At 46.2% G+C, this 14,300-nt stretch overlaps 6 non-coding genes across 6 annotated transcripts; all 6 read left to right on the top strand.

Annotated features, from left to right (window-relative positions):
• The first annotated feature begins 647 nt into the window (after positions 1–647).
• LOC130339736 (U2 spliceosomal RNA) lies at positions 648–838 on the top strand. Its single transcript, XR_008880030.1, has one exon. It is a non-coding gene; the product is annotated as a U2 spliceosomal RNA (small nuclear RNA).
• Positions 839–2,924: 2,086 nt separating this feature from the next.
• On the top strand, positions 2,925–3,115 carry LOC130339735 (U2 spliceosomal RNA). The gene has a single exon (XR_008880029.1). It is a non-coding gene; the product is annotated as a U2 spliceosomal RNA (small nuclear RNA).
• A 2,090-nt stretch (positions 3,116–5,205) lies between these two features.
• LOC130339733 (U2 spliceosomal RNA) lies at positions 5,206–5,396 on the top strand. Its single transcript, XR_008880028.1, has one exon. It is a non-coding gene; the product is annotated as a U2 spliceosomal RNA (small nuclear RNA).
• Positions 5,397–7,490: 2,094 nt separating this feature from the next.
• LOC130339732 (U2 spliceosomal RNA) lies at positions 7,491–7,681 on the top strand. The gene has a single exon (XR_008880027.1). It is a non-coding gene; the product is annotated as a U2 spliceosomal RNA (small nuclear RNA).
• A 2,105-nt stretch (positions 7,682–9,786) lies between these two features.
• LOC130339731 (U2 spliceosomal RNA) lies at positions 9,787–9,977 on the top strand. The gene has a single exon (XR_008880026.1). It is a non-coding gene; the product is annotated as a U2 spliceosomal RNA (small nuclear RNA).
• A 2,092-nt stretch (positions 9,978–12,069) lies between these two features.
• LOC130339730 (U2 spliceosomal RNA) lies at positions 12,070–12,260 on the top strand. The gene has a single exon (XR_008880025.1). It is a non-coding gene; the product is annotated as a U2 spliceosomal RNA (small nuclear RNA).
• Positions 12,261–14,300: the final 2,040 nt, after the last annotated feature.

Raw genomic sequence — 14,300 nt, 5'->3', positions numbered from 1 at the left:
TCTAGAACCCTCAGAACTACAGTGCTATGATGTCACTCACTTCCACAGGCCTTGCAGAGTGTAAACAACAACAACCCAGCTTTGTTGTGTATGTAACCATAGGGATTTGTGATGTCACCTAGAACCTTCACAGCAGCGACAGCTTTATGAGGAGCATCAGCACTGCTCTGCCTGAGCAGAACCATCACCGCCATAGGTTGTCAAATAACCCGGGTTTAACCCACACAGGTAAGTCCAATGGGGTGCAGGCATGTCCTCTATGCTTACAGCTTCCCGTGGGTGTTGGTTTGATACCGTTTGGGGACAGCCAAGGAGGCATCTGCAGGCAACAAAGGTAGGTGTGTGCTTGTGTGTGTGTTTCCTATGCAGATCCTAAGCCCAGTGTCACATGCAAGTAGGAGGAGTAAGAAGGGTTCCTGGCAAATCCGGGTTATGGATTGCATTTAAAAAGGCCCCGTGGGAGTGCAATGGGCCCCTGTCTTGCTGCTTAGCAATAATGGTATGGGTTTAGGTTCTGCTGTGTGTACTGGTGGTTGACTGCCCCCCAGCCCAGAGTGTGCATGGAAAATTGTCTGGCAGCCTCCCTGACAGCAAGCAGTGATAGTGCCCATGAAGGGCACCTTGTTGGGCCCGCCCCTTTCACGGTTATCGCTTCTCGGCCTTTTGGCTAAGATCAAGTGTAGTATCTGTTCTTATCAGTTTAATATCTGATACGTCCCCTATCTGGGGACCATATATTAAATGGATTTTTGAGAACGGGGGCCGATTTCGAAGCTTGCTTCCGTCGCCCTATGCATTGACCCGATATGGCAGTATCTTCGGGTACAGTGCACCACCCCCTTACAGGGTTAAAAAGAAAGATTCCTACTTTCATTGCTACCTGCTTGCTGGCTAGCCAGCTAGCCAGCCCTGTGGGCCTTGCTGCTGCTGCAGCCAAAAAACAAAAGGTGGTGCTGCTGCTGCTTCTGCTGCTTCTGCTTCTGCTTGTGTCTGGCCGCTGTTGGAGCGTCCAGGCACAGGACTTCTGCTGCTGCTGACTAAATGGCCTCCTTAATTGGATCATTTGAGTAGCCAGCACACCTGTGCAGGTAGGGCATGACATGATAGGCAGCTGCCTTGATAGCGGGTGGGTGCTGAATGTTCCTAATTGACAAAATAAGATTAATGCTTATGAAGAAATATAAAATCTCATCCCTTCCCCAATATCGCGCCACACCCCTACCCCTTAATTCCCTGGTTGAACTTGATGGACATATGTCTTTTTTCGACCGTACTAACTATGTAACTATGTAACATAACATGGGGGGGGGGGGGTCTCCTGGCTGTTCACACAGGTGTGTCATTGCTGTACATTGACCATGCATTGCTTCTGTGGTATTGCAAAGGCAAAGACAAATGCTTCCAGCCATCCATTGCACTAATGGATTGGTCATCAGCTGGCTGTCTATGTCCCGCATCAATATAGACCAAAGTACAGAGGGTTAGGCTATGCTATTGTGCACCTACCTGATGCATCAGAAGGTGCGAGGCCCTTGCTAAATTCTGTGCACAGACTTTGAGATCTATACTTTAGACTGTATCTAAACCTGCTCCAACATGGACTGACATTCTGGCCTACTTTCAGCCGATGCGACTTGTCTGTCGCTGAACAGTCGCTTTTTATGTATTCAGCACCTATGTATAATGTTGTAAAAATGCTCTAGAAGCTAAAGTCGCAGAAATGTCACACATATTTGGCCTGCAACTTTCTGTGCGACAAATTCAGACAGGAAAAATCAGTATAAATCCTTAGAAAATTATCCCCCAGTGTCTCCATCTGCTGGCGGTATTGAATAAGCATTGCTGCACTGATGGGGTATGCATTAGACGAAAAAAAAGAAGAAAAAGAAGAATAATACGCCCAGAAAAGAGGCGAAAAGGAGAAAAACGTAAAAAAACGTGAAAAAAAAGTAAGAGGAAGAGAAGGGAAAAAAAGGTGGAAATGGGTTTAAAAGTGATTTCGGCGGAGAAATATATATATATATATATATATATATATATATATATATATACGCGCACACACACACATATATATAAACGTATTCTCCGTTGAGATATTGCAGCCGCTGCTGTGTCCAGGCCCAGGAGCCTTAGCACTGTGCTGTGATGTCACTCAATACCACTGACATCACTAGGTGTAAACAACATCTCTCCTTTGCTGTGTATGTGACTATGGAGCTGTTTGGTGATGTCGTCTATTATGGCCTTCATAGAAGCAACAGGAGATTGTTGCATCCATCTAGAACCCTCAGAACTACAGTGCTATGATGTCACTCACTTCCACAGGCCTTGCAGAGTGTAAACAACAACAACCCAGCTTTGTTGTGTATGTAACCATAGGGATTTGTGATGTCACCTAGAACCTTCACAGCAGCGACAGCTTTATGAGGAGCATCAGCACTGCTCTGCCTGAGCAGAACCATCACCGCCATAGGTTGTCAAATAACCCGGGTTTAACCCACACAGGTAAGTCCAATGGGGTGCAGGCATGTCCTCTATGCTTACAGCTTCCCGTGGGTGTTGGTTTGATACCGTTTGGGGACAGCCAAGGAGGCATCTGCAGGCAACAAAGGTAGGTGTGTGCTTGTGTGTGTGTTTCCTATGCAGATCCTAAGCCCAGTGTCACATGCAAGTAGGAGGAGTAAGAAGGGTTCCTGGCAAATCCGGGTTATGGATTGCATTTAAAAAGGCCCCGTGGGAGTGCAATGGGCCCCTGTCTTGCTGCTTAGCAATAATGGTATGGGTTTAGGTTCTGCTGTGTGTACTGGTGGTTGACTGCCCCCCAGCCCAGAGTGTGCATGGAAAATTGTCTGGCAGCCTCCCTGACAGCAAGCAGTGATAGTGCCCATGAAGGGCACCTTGTTGGGCCCGCCCCTTTCACGGTTATCGCTTCTCGGCCTTTTGGCTAAGATCAAGTGTAGTATCTGTTCTTATCAGTTTAATATCTGATACGTCCCCTATCTGGGGACCATATATTAAATGGATTTTTGAGAACGGGGGCCGATTTCGAAGCTTGCTTCCGTCGCCCTATGCATTGACCCGATATGGCAGTATCTTCGGGTACAGTGCACCACCCCCTTACAGGGTTAAAAAGAAAGATTCCTACTTTCATTGCTACCTGCTTGCTGGCTAGCCAGCTAGCCAGCCCTGTGGGCCTTGCTGCTGCTGCAGCCAAAAAACAAAAGGTGGTGCTTCTGCTGCTTCTGCTTCTGCTTGTGTCTGGCCGCTGTTGGAGCGTCCAGGCACAGGACTTCTGCTGCTGCTGACTAAATGGCCTCCTTAATTGGATCATTTGAGTAGCCAGCACACCTGTGCAGGTAGGGCATGACATGATAGGCAGCTGCCTTGATAGCGGGTGGGTGCTGAATGTTCCTAATTGACAAAATAAGATTAATGCTTATGAAGAAATATAAAATCTCATCCCTTCCCCAATATCGCGCCACACCCCTACCCCTTAATTCCCTGGTTGAACTTGATGGACATATGTCTTTTTTCGACCGTACTAACTATGTAACTATGTAACATAACAGGGGGGGGGGGGGGGGTCTCCTGGCTGTTCACACAGGTGTGTCATTGCTGTACATTGACCATGCATTGCTTCTGTGGTATTGCAAAGGCAAAGACAAATGCTTCCAGCCATCCATTGCACTAATGGATTGGTCATCAGCTGGCTGTCTATGTCCCGCATCAATATAGACCAAAGTACAGAGGGTTAGGCTATGCTATTGTGCACCTACCTGATGCATCAGAAGGTGCGAGGCCCTTGCTAAATTCTGTGCACAGACTTTGAGATCTATACTTTAGACTGTATCTAAACCTGCTCCAACATGGACTGACATTCTGGCCTACTTTCAGCCGATGCGACTTGTCTGTCGCTGAACAGTCGCTTTTTATGTATTCAGCACCTATGTATAATGTTGTAAAAATGCTCTAGAAGCTAAAGTCGCAGAAATGTCACACATATTTGGCCTGCAACTTTCTGTGCGACAAATTCAGACAGGAAAAATCAGTATAAATCCTTAGAAAATTATCCCCCAGTGTCTCCATCTGCTGGCGGTATTGAATAAGCATTGCTGCACTGATGGGGTATGCATTAGACGAAAAAAAAGAAGAAAAAGAAGAATAATACGCCCAGAAAAGAGGCGAAAAGGAGAAAAACGTAAAAAAAACGTGAAAAAAAAGTAAGAGGAAGAGAAGGGAAAAAAAGGTGGAAATGGGTTTAAAAGTGATTTCGGCGGAGAAATATATATATATATATATATATATATATATATATATATATATATATATATACGCGCACACACACACATATATATAAACGTATTCTCCGTTGAGATATTGCAGCCGCTGCTGTGTCCAGGCCCAGGAGCCTTAGCACTGTGCTGTGATGTCACTCAATACCACTGACATCACTAGGTGTAAACAACATCTCTCCTTTGCTGTGTATGTGACTATGGAGCTGTTTGGTGATGTCGTCTATTATGGCCTTCATAGAAGCAACAGGAGATTGTTGCATCCATCTAGAACCCTCAGAACTACAGTGCTATGATGTCACTCACTTCCACAGGCCTTGCAGAGTGTAAACAACAACAACCCAGCTTTGTTGTGTATGTAACCATAGGGATTTGTGATGTCACCTAGAACCTTCACAGCAGCGACAGCTTTATGAGGAGCATCAGCACTGCTCTGCCTGAGCAGAACCATCACCGCCATAGGTTGTCAAATAACCCGGGTTTAACCCACACAGGTAAGTCCAATGGGGTGCAGGCATGTCCTCTATGCTTACAGCTTCCCGTGGGTGTTGGTTTGATACCGTTTGGGGACAGCCAAGGAGGCATCTGCAGGCAACAAAGGTAGGTGTGTGCTTGTGTGTGTGTTTCCTATGCAGATCCTAAGCCCAGTGTCACATGCAAGTAGGAGGAGTAAGAAGGGTTCCTGGCAAATCCGGGTTATGGATTGCATTTAAAAAGGCCCCGTGGGAGTGCAATGGGCCCCTGTCTTGCTGCTTAGCAATAATGGTATGGGTTTAGGTTCTGCTGTGTGTACTGGTGGTTGACTGCCCCCCAGCCCAGAGTGTGCATGGAAAATTGTCTGGCAGCCTCCCTGACAGCAAGCAGTGATAGTGCCCATGAAGGGCACCTTGTTGGGCCCGCCCCTTTCACGGTTATCGCTTCTCGGCCTTTTGGCTAAGATCAAGTGTAGTATCTGTTCTTATCAGTTTAATATCTGATACGTCCCCTATCTGGGGACCATATATTAAATGGATTTTTGAGAACGGGGGCCGATTTCGAAGCTTGCTTCCGTCGCCCTATGCATTGACCCGATATGGCAGTATCTTCGGGTACAGTGCACCACCCCCTTACAGGGTTAAAAAGAAAGATTCCTACTTTCATTGCTACCTGCTTGCTGGCTAGCCAGCTAGCCAGCCCTGTGGGCCTTGCTGCTGCTGCAGCCAAAAAACAAAAGGTGGTGCTGCTGCTGCTTCTGCTGCTTCTGCTTCTGCTTGTGTCTGGCCGCTGTTGGAGCGTCCAGGCACAGGACTTCTGCTGCTGCTGACTAAATGGCCTCCTTAATTGGATCATTTGAGTAGCCAGCACACCTGTGCAGGTAGGGCATGACATGATAGGCAGCTGCCTTGATAGCGGGTGGGTGCTGAATGTTCCTAATTGACAAAATAAGATTAATGCTTATGAAGAAATATAAAATCTCATCCCTTCCCCAATATCGCGCCACACCCCTACCCCTTAATTCCCTGGTTGAACTTGATGGACATATGTCTTTTTTCGACCGTACTAACTATGTAACTATGTAACATAACATGGGGGGGGGGGGGGGTCTCCTGGCTGTTCACACAGGTGTGTCATTGCTGTACATTGACCATGCATTGCTTCTGTGGTATTGCAAAGGCAAAGACAAATGCTTCCAGCCATCCATTGCACTAATGGATTGGTCATCAGCTGGCTGTCTATGTCCCGCATCAATATAGACCAAAGTACAGAGGGTTAGGCTATGCTATTGTGCACCTACCTGATGCATCAGAAGGTGCGAGGCCCTTGCTAAATTCTGTGCACAGACTTTGAGATCTATACTTTAGACTGTATCTAAACCTGCTCCAACATGGACTGACATTCTGGCCTACTTTCAGCCGATGCGACTTGTCTGTCGCTGAACAGTCGCTTTTTATGTATTCAGCACCTATGTATAATGTTGTAAAAATGCTCTAGAAGCTAAAGTCGCAGAAATGTCACACATATTTGGCCTGCAACTTTCTGTGCGACAAATTCAGACAGGAAAAATCAATATAAATCCTTAGAAAATTATCCCCCAGTGTCTCCATCTGCTGGCGGTATTGAATAAGCATTGCTGCACTGATGGGGTATGCATTAGACGAAAAAAAAGAAGAAAAAGAAGAATAATACGCCCAGAAAAGAGGCGAAAAGGAGAAAAACGTAAAAAAACGTGAAAAAAAAGTAAGAGGAAGAGAAGGGAAAAAAAGGTGGAAATGGGTTTAAAAGTGATTTCGGCGGAGAAATATATATATATATATATATATATATATATATATATATATATATATACGCGCACACACACACATATATATAAACGTATTCTCCGTTGAGATATTGCAGCCGCTGCTGTGTCCAGGCCCAGGAGCCTTAGCACTGTGCTGTGATGTCACTCAATACCACTGACATCACTAGGTGTAAACAACATCTCTCCTTTGCTGTGTATGTGACTATGGAGCTGTTTGGTGATGTCGTCTATTATGGCCTTCATAGAAGCAACAGGAGATTGTTGCATCCATCTAGAACCCTCAGAACTACAGTGCTATGATGTCACTCACTTCCACAGGCCTTGCAGAGTGTAAACAACAACAACCCAGCTTTGTTGTGTATGTAACCATAGGGATTTGTGATGTCACCTAGAACCTTCACAGCAGCGACAGCTTTATGAGGAGCATCAGCACTGCTCTGCCTGAGCAGAACCATCACCGCCATAGGTTGTCAAATAACCCGGGTTTAACCCACACAGGTAAGTCCAATGGGGTGCAGGCATGTCCTCTATGCTTACAGCTTCCCGTGGGTGTTGGTTTGATACCGTTTGGGGACAGCCAAGGAGGCATCTGCAGGCAACAAAGGTAGGTGTGTGCTTGTGTGTGTGTTTCCTATGCAGATCCTAAGCCCAGTGTCACATGCAAGTAGGAGGAGTAAGAAGGGTTCCTGGCAAATCCGGGTTATGGATTGCATTTAAAAAGGCCCCGTGGGAGTGCAATGGGCCCCTGTCTTGCTGCTTAGCAATAATGGTATGGGTTTAGGTTCTGCTGTGTGTACTGGTGGTTGACTGCCCCCCAGCCCAGAGTGTGCATGGAAAATTGTCTGGCAGCCTCCCTGACAGCAAGCAGTGATAGTGCCCATGAAGGGCACCTTGTTGGGCCCGCCCCTTTCACGGTTATCGCTTCTCGGCCTTTTGGCTAAGATCAAGTGTAGTATCTGTTCTTATCAGTTTAATATCTGATACGTCCCCTATCTGGGGACCATATATTAAATGGATTTTTGAGAACGGGGGCCGATTTCGAAGCTTGCTTCCGTCGCCCTATGCATTGACCCGATATGGCAGTATCTTCGGGTACAGTGCACCACCCCCTTACAGGGTTAAAAAGAAAGATTCCTACTTTCATTGCTACCTGCTTGCTGGCTAGCCAGCTAGCCAGCCCTGTGGGCCTTGCTGCTGCTGCAGCCAAAAAACAAAAGGTGGTGCTGCTGCTGCTTCTGCTGCTTCTGCTTCTGCTTGTGTCTGGCCGCTGTTGGAGCGTCCAGGCACAGGACTTCTGCTGCTGCTGACTAAATGGCCTCCTTAATTGGATCATTTGAGTAGCCAGCACACCTGTGCAGGTAGGGCATGACATGATAGGCAGCTGCCTTGATAGCGGGTGGGTGCTGAATGTTCCTAATTGACAAAATAAGATTAATGCTTATGAAGAAATATAAAATCTCATCCCTTCCCCAATATCGCGCCACACCCCTACCCCTTAATTCCCTGGTTGAACTTGATGGACATATGTCTTTTTTCGACCGTACTAACTATGTAACTATGTAACATAACATGGGGGGGGGGGGGGGGTCTCCTGGCTGTTCACACAGGTGTGTCATTGCTGTACATTGACCATGCATTGCTTCTGTGGTATTGCAAAGGCAAAGACAAATGCTTCCAGCCATCCATTGCACTAATGGATTGGTCATCAGCTGGCTGTCTATGTCCCGCATCAATATAGACCAAAGTACAGAGGGTTAGGCTATGCTATTGTGCACCTACCTGATGCATCAGAAGGTGCGAGGCCCTTGCTAAATTCTGTGCACAGACTTTGAGATCTATACTTTAGACTGTATCTAAACCTGCTCCAACATGGACTGACATTCTGGCCTACTTTCAGCCGATGCGACTTGTCTGTCGCTGAACAGTCGCTTTTTATGTATTCAGCACCTATGTATAATGTTGTAAAAATGCTCTAGAAGCTAAAGTCGCAGAAATGTCACACATATTTGGAATGCAACTTTCTGTGCGACAAATTCAGACAGGAAAAATCAGTATAAATCCTTAGAAAATTATCCCCCAGTGTCTCCATCTGCTGGCGGTATTGAATAAGCATTGCTGCACTGATGGGGTATGCATTAGACGAAAAAAAAGAAGAAAAAGAAGAATAATACGCCCAGAAAAGAGGCGAAAAGGAGAAAAACGTAAAAAAACGTGAAAAAAAAGTAAGAGGAAGAGAAGGGAAAAAAAGGTGGAAATGGGTTTAAAAGTGATTTCGGCGGAGAAATATATATATATATATATATATATATATATATATATATATATATATATATATATACACGCGCACACACACACATATATATAAACGTATTCTCCGTTGAGATATTGCAGCCGCTGCTGTGTCCAGGCCCAGGAGCCTTAGCACTGTGCTGTGATGTCACTCAATACCACTGACATCACTAGGTGTAAACAACATCTCTCCTTTGCTGTGTATGTGACTATGGAGCTGTTTGGTGATGTCGTCTATTATGGCCTTCATAGAAGCAACAGGAGATTGTTGCATCCATCTAGAACCCTCAGAACTACAGTGCTATGATGTCACTCACTTCCACAGGCCTTGCAGAGTGTAAACAACAACAACCCAGCTTTGTTGTGTATGTAACCATAGGGATTTGTGATGTCACCTAGAACCTTCACAGCAGCGACAGCTTTATGAGGAGCATCAGCACTGCTCTGCCTGAGCAGAACCATCACCGCCATAGGTTGTCAAATAACCCGGGTTTAACCCACACAGGTAAGTCCAATGGGGTGCAGGCATGTCCTCTATGCTTACAGCTTCCCGTGGGTGTTGGTTTGATACCGTTTGGGGACAGCCAAGGAGGCATCTGCAGGCAACAAAGGTAGGTGTGTGCTTGTGTGTGTGTTTCCTATGCAGATCCTAAGCCCAGTGTCACATGCAAGTAGGAGGAGTAAGAAGGGTTCCTGGCAAATCCGGGTTATGGATTGCATTTAAAAAGGCCCCGTGGGAGTGCAATGGGCCCCTGTCTTGCTGCTTAGCAATAATGGTATGGGTTTAGGTTCTGCTGTGTGTACTGGTGGTTGACTGCCCCCCAGCCCAGAGTGTGCATGGAAAATTGTCTGGCAGCCTCCCTGACAGCAAGCAGTGATAGTGCCCATGAAGGGCACCTTGTTGGGCCCGCCCCTTTCACGGTTATCGCTTCTCGGCCTTTTGGCTAAGATCAAGTGTAGTATCTGTTCTTATCAGTTTAATATCTGATACGTCCCCTATCTGGGGACCATATATTAAATGGATTTTTGAGAACGGGGGCCGATTTCGAAGCTTGCTTCCGTCGCCCTATGCATTGACCCGATATGGCAGTATCTTCGGGTACAGTGCACCACCCCCTTACAGGGTTAAAAAGAAAGATTCCTACTTTCATTGCTACCTGCTTGCTGGCTAGCCAGCTAGCCAGCCCTGTGGGCCTTGCTGCTGCTGCAGCCAAAAAACAAAAGGTGGTGCTGCTGCTGCTTCTGCTGCTTCTGCTTCTGCTTGTGTCTGGCCGCTGTTGGAGCGTCCAGGCACAGGACTTCTGCTGCTGCTGACTAAATGGCCTCCTTAATTGGATCATTTGAGTAGCCAGCACACCTGTGCAGGTAGGGCATGACATGATAGGCAGCTGCCTTGATAGCGGGTGGGTGCTGAATGTTCCTAATTGACAAAATAAGATTAATGCTTATGAAGAAATATAAAATCTCATCCCTTCCCCAATATCGCGCCACACCCCTACCCCTTAATTCCCTGGTTGAACTTGATGGACATATGTCTTTTTTCGACCGTACTAACTATGTAACTATGTAACATAACATGGGGGGGGGGGGGGGGGTCTCCTGGCTGTTCACACAGGTGTGTCATTGCTGTACATTGACCATGCATTGCTTCTGTGGTATTGCAAAGGCAAAGACAAATGCTTCCAGCCATCCATTGCACTAATGGATTGGTCATCAGCTGGCTGTCTATGTCCCGCATCAATATAGACCAAAGTACAGAGGGTTAGGCTATGCTATTGTGCACCTACCTGATGCATCAGAAGGTGCGAGGCCCTTGCTAAATTCTGTGCACAGACTTTGAGATCTATACTTTAGACTGTATCTAAACCTGCTCCAACATGGACTGACATTCTGGCCTACTTTCAGCCGATGCGACTTGTCTGTCGCTGAACAGTCGCTTTTTATGTATTCAGCACCTATGTATAATGTTGTAAAAATGCTCTAGAAGCTAAAGTCGCAGAAATGTCACACATATTTGGCCTGCAACTTTCTGTGCGACAAATTCAGACAGGAAAAATCAGTATAAATCCTTAGAAAATTATCCCCCAGTGTCTCCATCTGCTGGCGGTATTGAATAAGCATTGCTGCACTGATGGGGTATGCATTAGACGAAAAAAAAGAAGAAAAAGAAGAATAATACGCCCAGAAAAGAGGCGAAAAGGAGAAAAACGTAAAAAAACGTGAAAAAAAAGTAAGAGGAAGAGAAGGGAAAAAAAGGTGGAAATGGGTTTAAAAGTGATTTCGGCGGAGAAATATATATATATATATATATATATATATATATATATATATATACGCGCACACACACACATATATATAAACGTATTCTCCGTTGAGATATTGCAGCCGCTGCTGTGTCCAGGCCCAGGAGCCTTAGCACTGTGCTGTGATGTCACTCAATACCACTGACATCACTAGGTGTAAACAACATCTCTCCTTTGCTGTGTATGTGACTATGGAGCTGTTTGGTGATGTCGTCTATTATGGCCTTCATAGAAGCAACAGGAGATTGTTGCATCCATCTAGAACCCTCAGAACTACAGTGCTATGATGTCACTCACTTCCACAGGCCTTGCAGAGTGTAAACAACAACAACCCAGCTTTGTTGTGTATGTAACCATAGGGATTTGTGATGTCACCTAGAACCTTCACAGCAGCGACAGCTTTATGAGGAGCATCAGCACTGCTCTGCCTGAGCAGAACCATCACCGCCATAGGTTGTCAAATAACCCGGGTTTAACCCACACAGGTAAGTCCAATGGGGTGCAGGCATGTCCTCTATGCTTACAGCTTCCCGTGGGTGTTGGTTTGATACCGTTTGGGGACAGCCAAGGAGGCATCTGCAGGCAACAAAGGTTGGTGTGTGCTTGTGTGTGTGTTTCCTATGCAGATCCTAAGCCCAGTGTCACATGCAAGTAGGAGGAGTAAGAAGGGTTCCTGGCAAATCCGGGTTATGGATTGCATTTAAAAAGGCCCCGTGGGAGTGCAATGGGCCCCTGTCTTGCTGCTTAGCAATAATGGTATGGGTTTAGGTTCTGCTGTGTGTACTGGTGGTTGACTGCCCCCCAGCCCAGAGTGTGCATGGAAAATTGTCTGGCAGCCTCCCTGACAGCAAGCAGTGATAGTGCCCATGAAGGGCACCTTGTTGGGCCCGCCCCTTTCACGGTTATCGCTTCTCGGCCTTTTGGCTAAGATCAAGTGTAGTATCTGTTCTTATCAGTTTAATATCTGATACGTCCCCTATCTGGGGACCATATATTAAATGGATTTTTGAGAACGGGGGCCGATTTCGAAGCTTGCTTCCGTCGCCCTATGCATTGACCCGATATGGCAGTATCTTCGGGTACAGTGCACCACCCCCTTACAGGGTTAAAAAGAAAGATTCCTACTTTCATTGCTACCTGCTTGCTGGCTAGCCAGCTAGCCAGCCCTGTGGGCCTTGCTGCTGCTGCAGCCAAAAAACAAAAGGTGGTGCTGCTGCTGCTGCTTCTGCTGCTTCTGCTTCTGCTTGTGTCTGGCCGCTGTTGGAGCGTCCAGGCACAGGACTTCTGCTGCTGCTGACTAAATGGCCTCCTTAATTGGATCATTTGAGTAGCCAGCACACCTGTGCAGGTAGGGCATGACATGATAGGCAGCTGCCTTGATAGTGGGTGGGTGCTGAATGTTCCTAATTGACAAAATAAGATTAATGCTTATGAAGAAATATAAAATCTCATCCCTTCCCCAATATCGCGCCACACCCCTACCCCTTAATTCCCTGGTTGAACTTGATGGACATATGTCTTTTTTCGACCGTACTAACTATGTAACTATGTAACATAACATGGGGGGGGGGGTCTCCTGGCTGTTCACACAGGTGTGTCATTGCTGTACATTGACCATGCATTGCTTCTGTGGTATTGCAAAGGCAAAGACAAATGCTTCCAGCCATCCATTGCACTAATGGATTGGTCATCAGCTGGCTGTCTATGTCCCGCATCAATATAGACCAAAGTACAGAGGGTTAGGCTATGCTATTGTGCACCTACCTGATGCATCAGAAGGTGCGAGGCCCTTGCTAAATTCTGTGCACAGACTTTGAGATCTATACTTTAGACTGTATCTAAACCTGCTCCAACATGGACTGACATTCTGGCCTACTTTCAGCCGATGCGACTTGTCTGTCGCTGAACAGTCGCTTTTTATGTATTCAGCACCTATGTATAATGTTGTAAAAATGCTCTAGAAGCTAAAGTCGCAGAAATGTCACACATATTTGGCCTGCAACTTTCTGTGCGACAAATTCAGACAGGAAAAATCAGTATAAATCCTTAGAAAATTATCCCCCAGTGTCTCCATCTGCTGGCGGTATTGAATAAGCATTGCTGCACTGATGGGGTATGCATTAGACGAAAAAAAAGAAGAAAAAGAAGAATAATACGCCCAGAAAAGAGGCGAAAAGGAGAAAAACGTAAAAAAACGTGAAAAAAAAGTAAGAGGAAGAGAAGGGAAAAAAAGGTGGAAATGGGTTTAAAAGTTATTTCGGTGGAGAAATATATATATATATATATATATATATATATATATATATATATATATATATACGCGCACACACACACATATATATAAACGTATTCTCCGTTGAGATATTGCAGCCGCTGCTGTGTCCAGGCCCAGGAGCCTTAGCACTGTGCTGTGATGTCACTCAATACCACTGACATCACTAGGTGTAAACAACATCTCTCCTTTGCTGTGTATGTGACTATGGAGCTGTTTGGTGATGTCGTCTATTATGGCCTTCATAGAAGCAACAGGAGGTTGTTGCATCCATCTAGAACCCTCAGAACTACAGTGCTATGATGTCACTCACTTCCACAGGCCTTGCAGAGTGTAAACAACAACAACCCAGCTTTGTTGTGTATGTAACCATAGGGATTTGTGATGTCACCTAGAACCTTCACAGCAGCGACAGCTTTATGAGGAGCATCAGCACTGCTCTGCCTGAGCAGAACCATCACCGCCATAGGTTGTCAAATAACCCGGGTTTAACCCACACAGGTAAGTCCAATGGGGTGCAGGCATGTCCTCTATGCTTACAGCTTCCCGTGGGTGTTGGTTTGATACCGTTTGGGGACAGCCAAGGAGGCATCTGCAGGCAACAAAGGTAGGTGTGTGCTTGTGTGTGTGTTTCCTATGCAGATCCTAAGCCCAGTGTCACATGCAAGTAGGAGGAGTAAGAAGGGTTCCTGGCAAATCCGGGTTATGGATTGCATTTAAAAAGGCCCCGTGGGAGTGCAATGGGCCCCTGTCTTGCTGCTTAGCAATAATGGTATGGGTTTAGGTTCTGCTGTGTGTACTGGTGGTTGACTGCCCCCCAGCCCAGAGTGTGCATGGAAAATTGTCTGGCAGCCTCCCTGACA

This window comes from Hyla sarda, unplaced genomic scaffold (assembly GCF_029499605.1).
Source record: "Hyla sarda isolate aHylSar1 unplaced genomic scaffold, aHylSar1.hap1 scaffold_551, whole genome shotgun sequence".
Taxonomy (NCBI): Eukaryota; Metazoa; Chordata; class Amphibia; order Anura; family Hylidae; genus Hyla; species Hyla sarda.
Note: the sequence above shows the minus strand (reverse complement) of the source record. Positions and strands in the feature narration are given on the sequence as shown.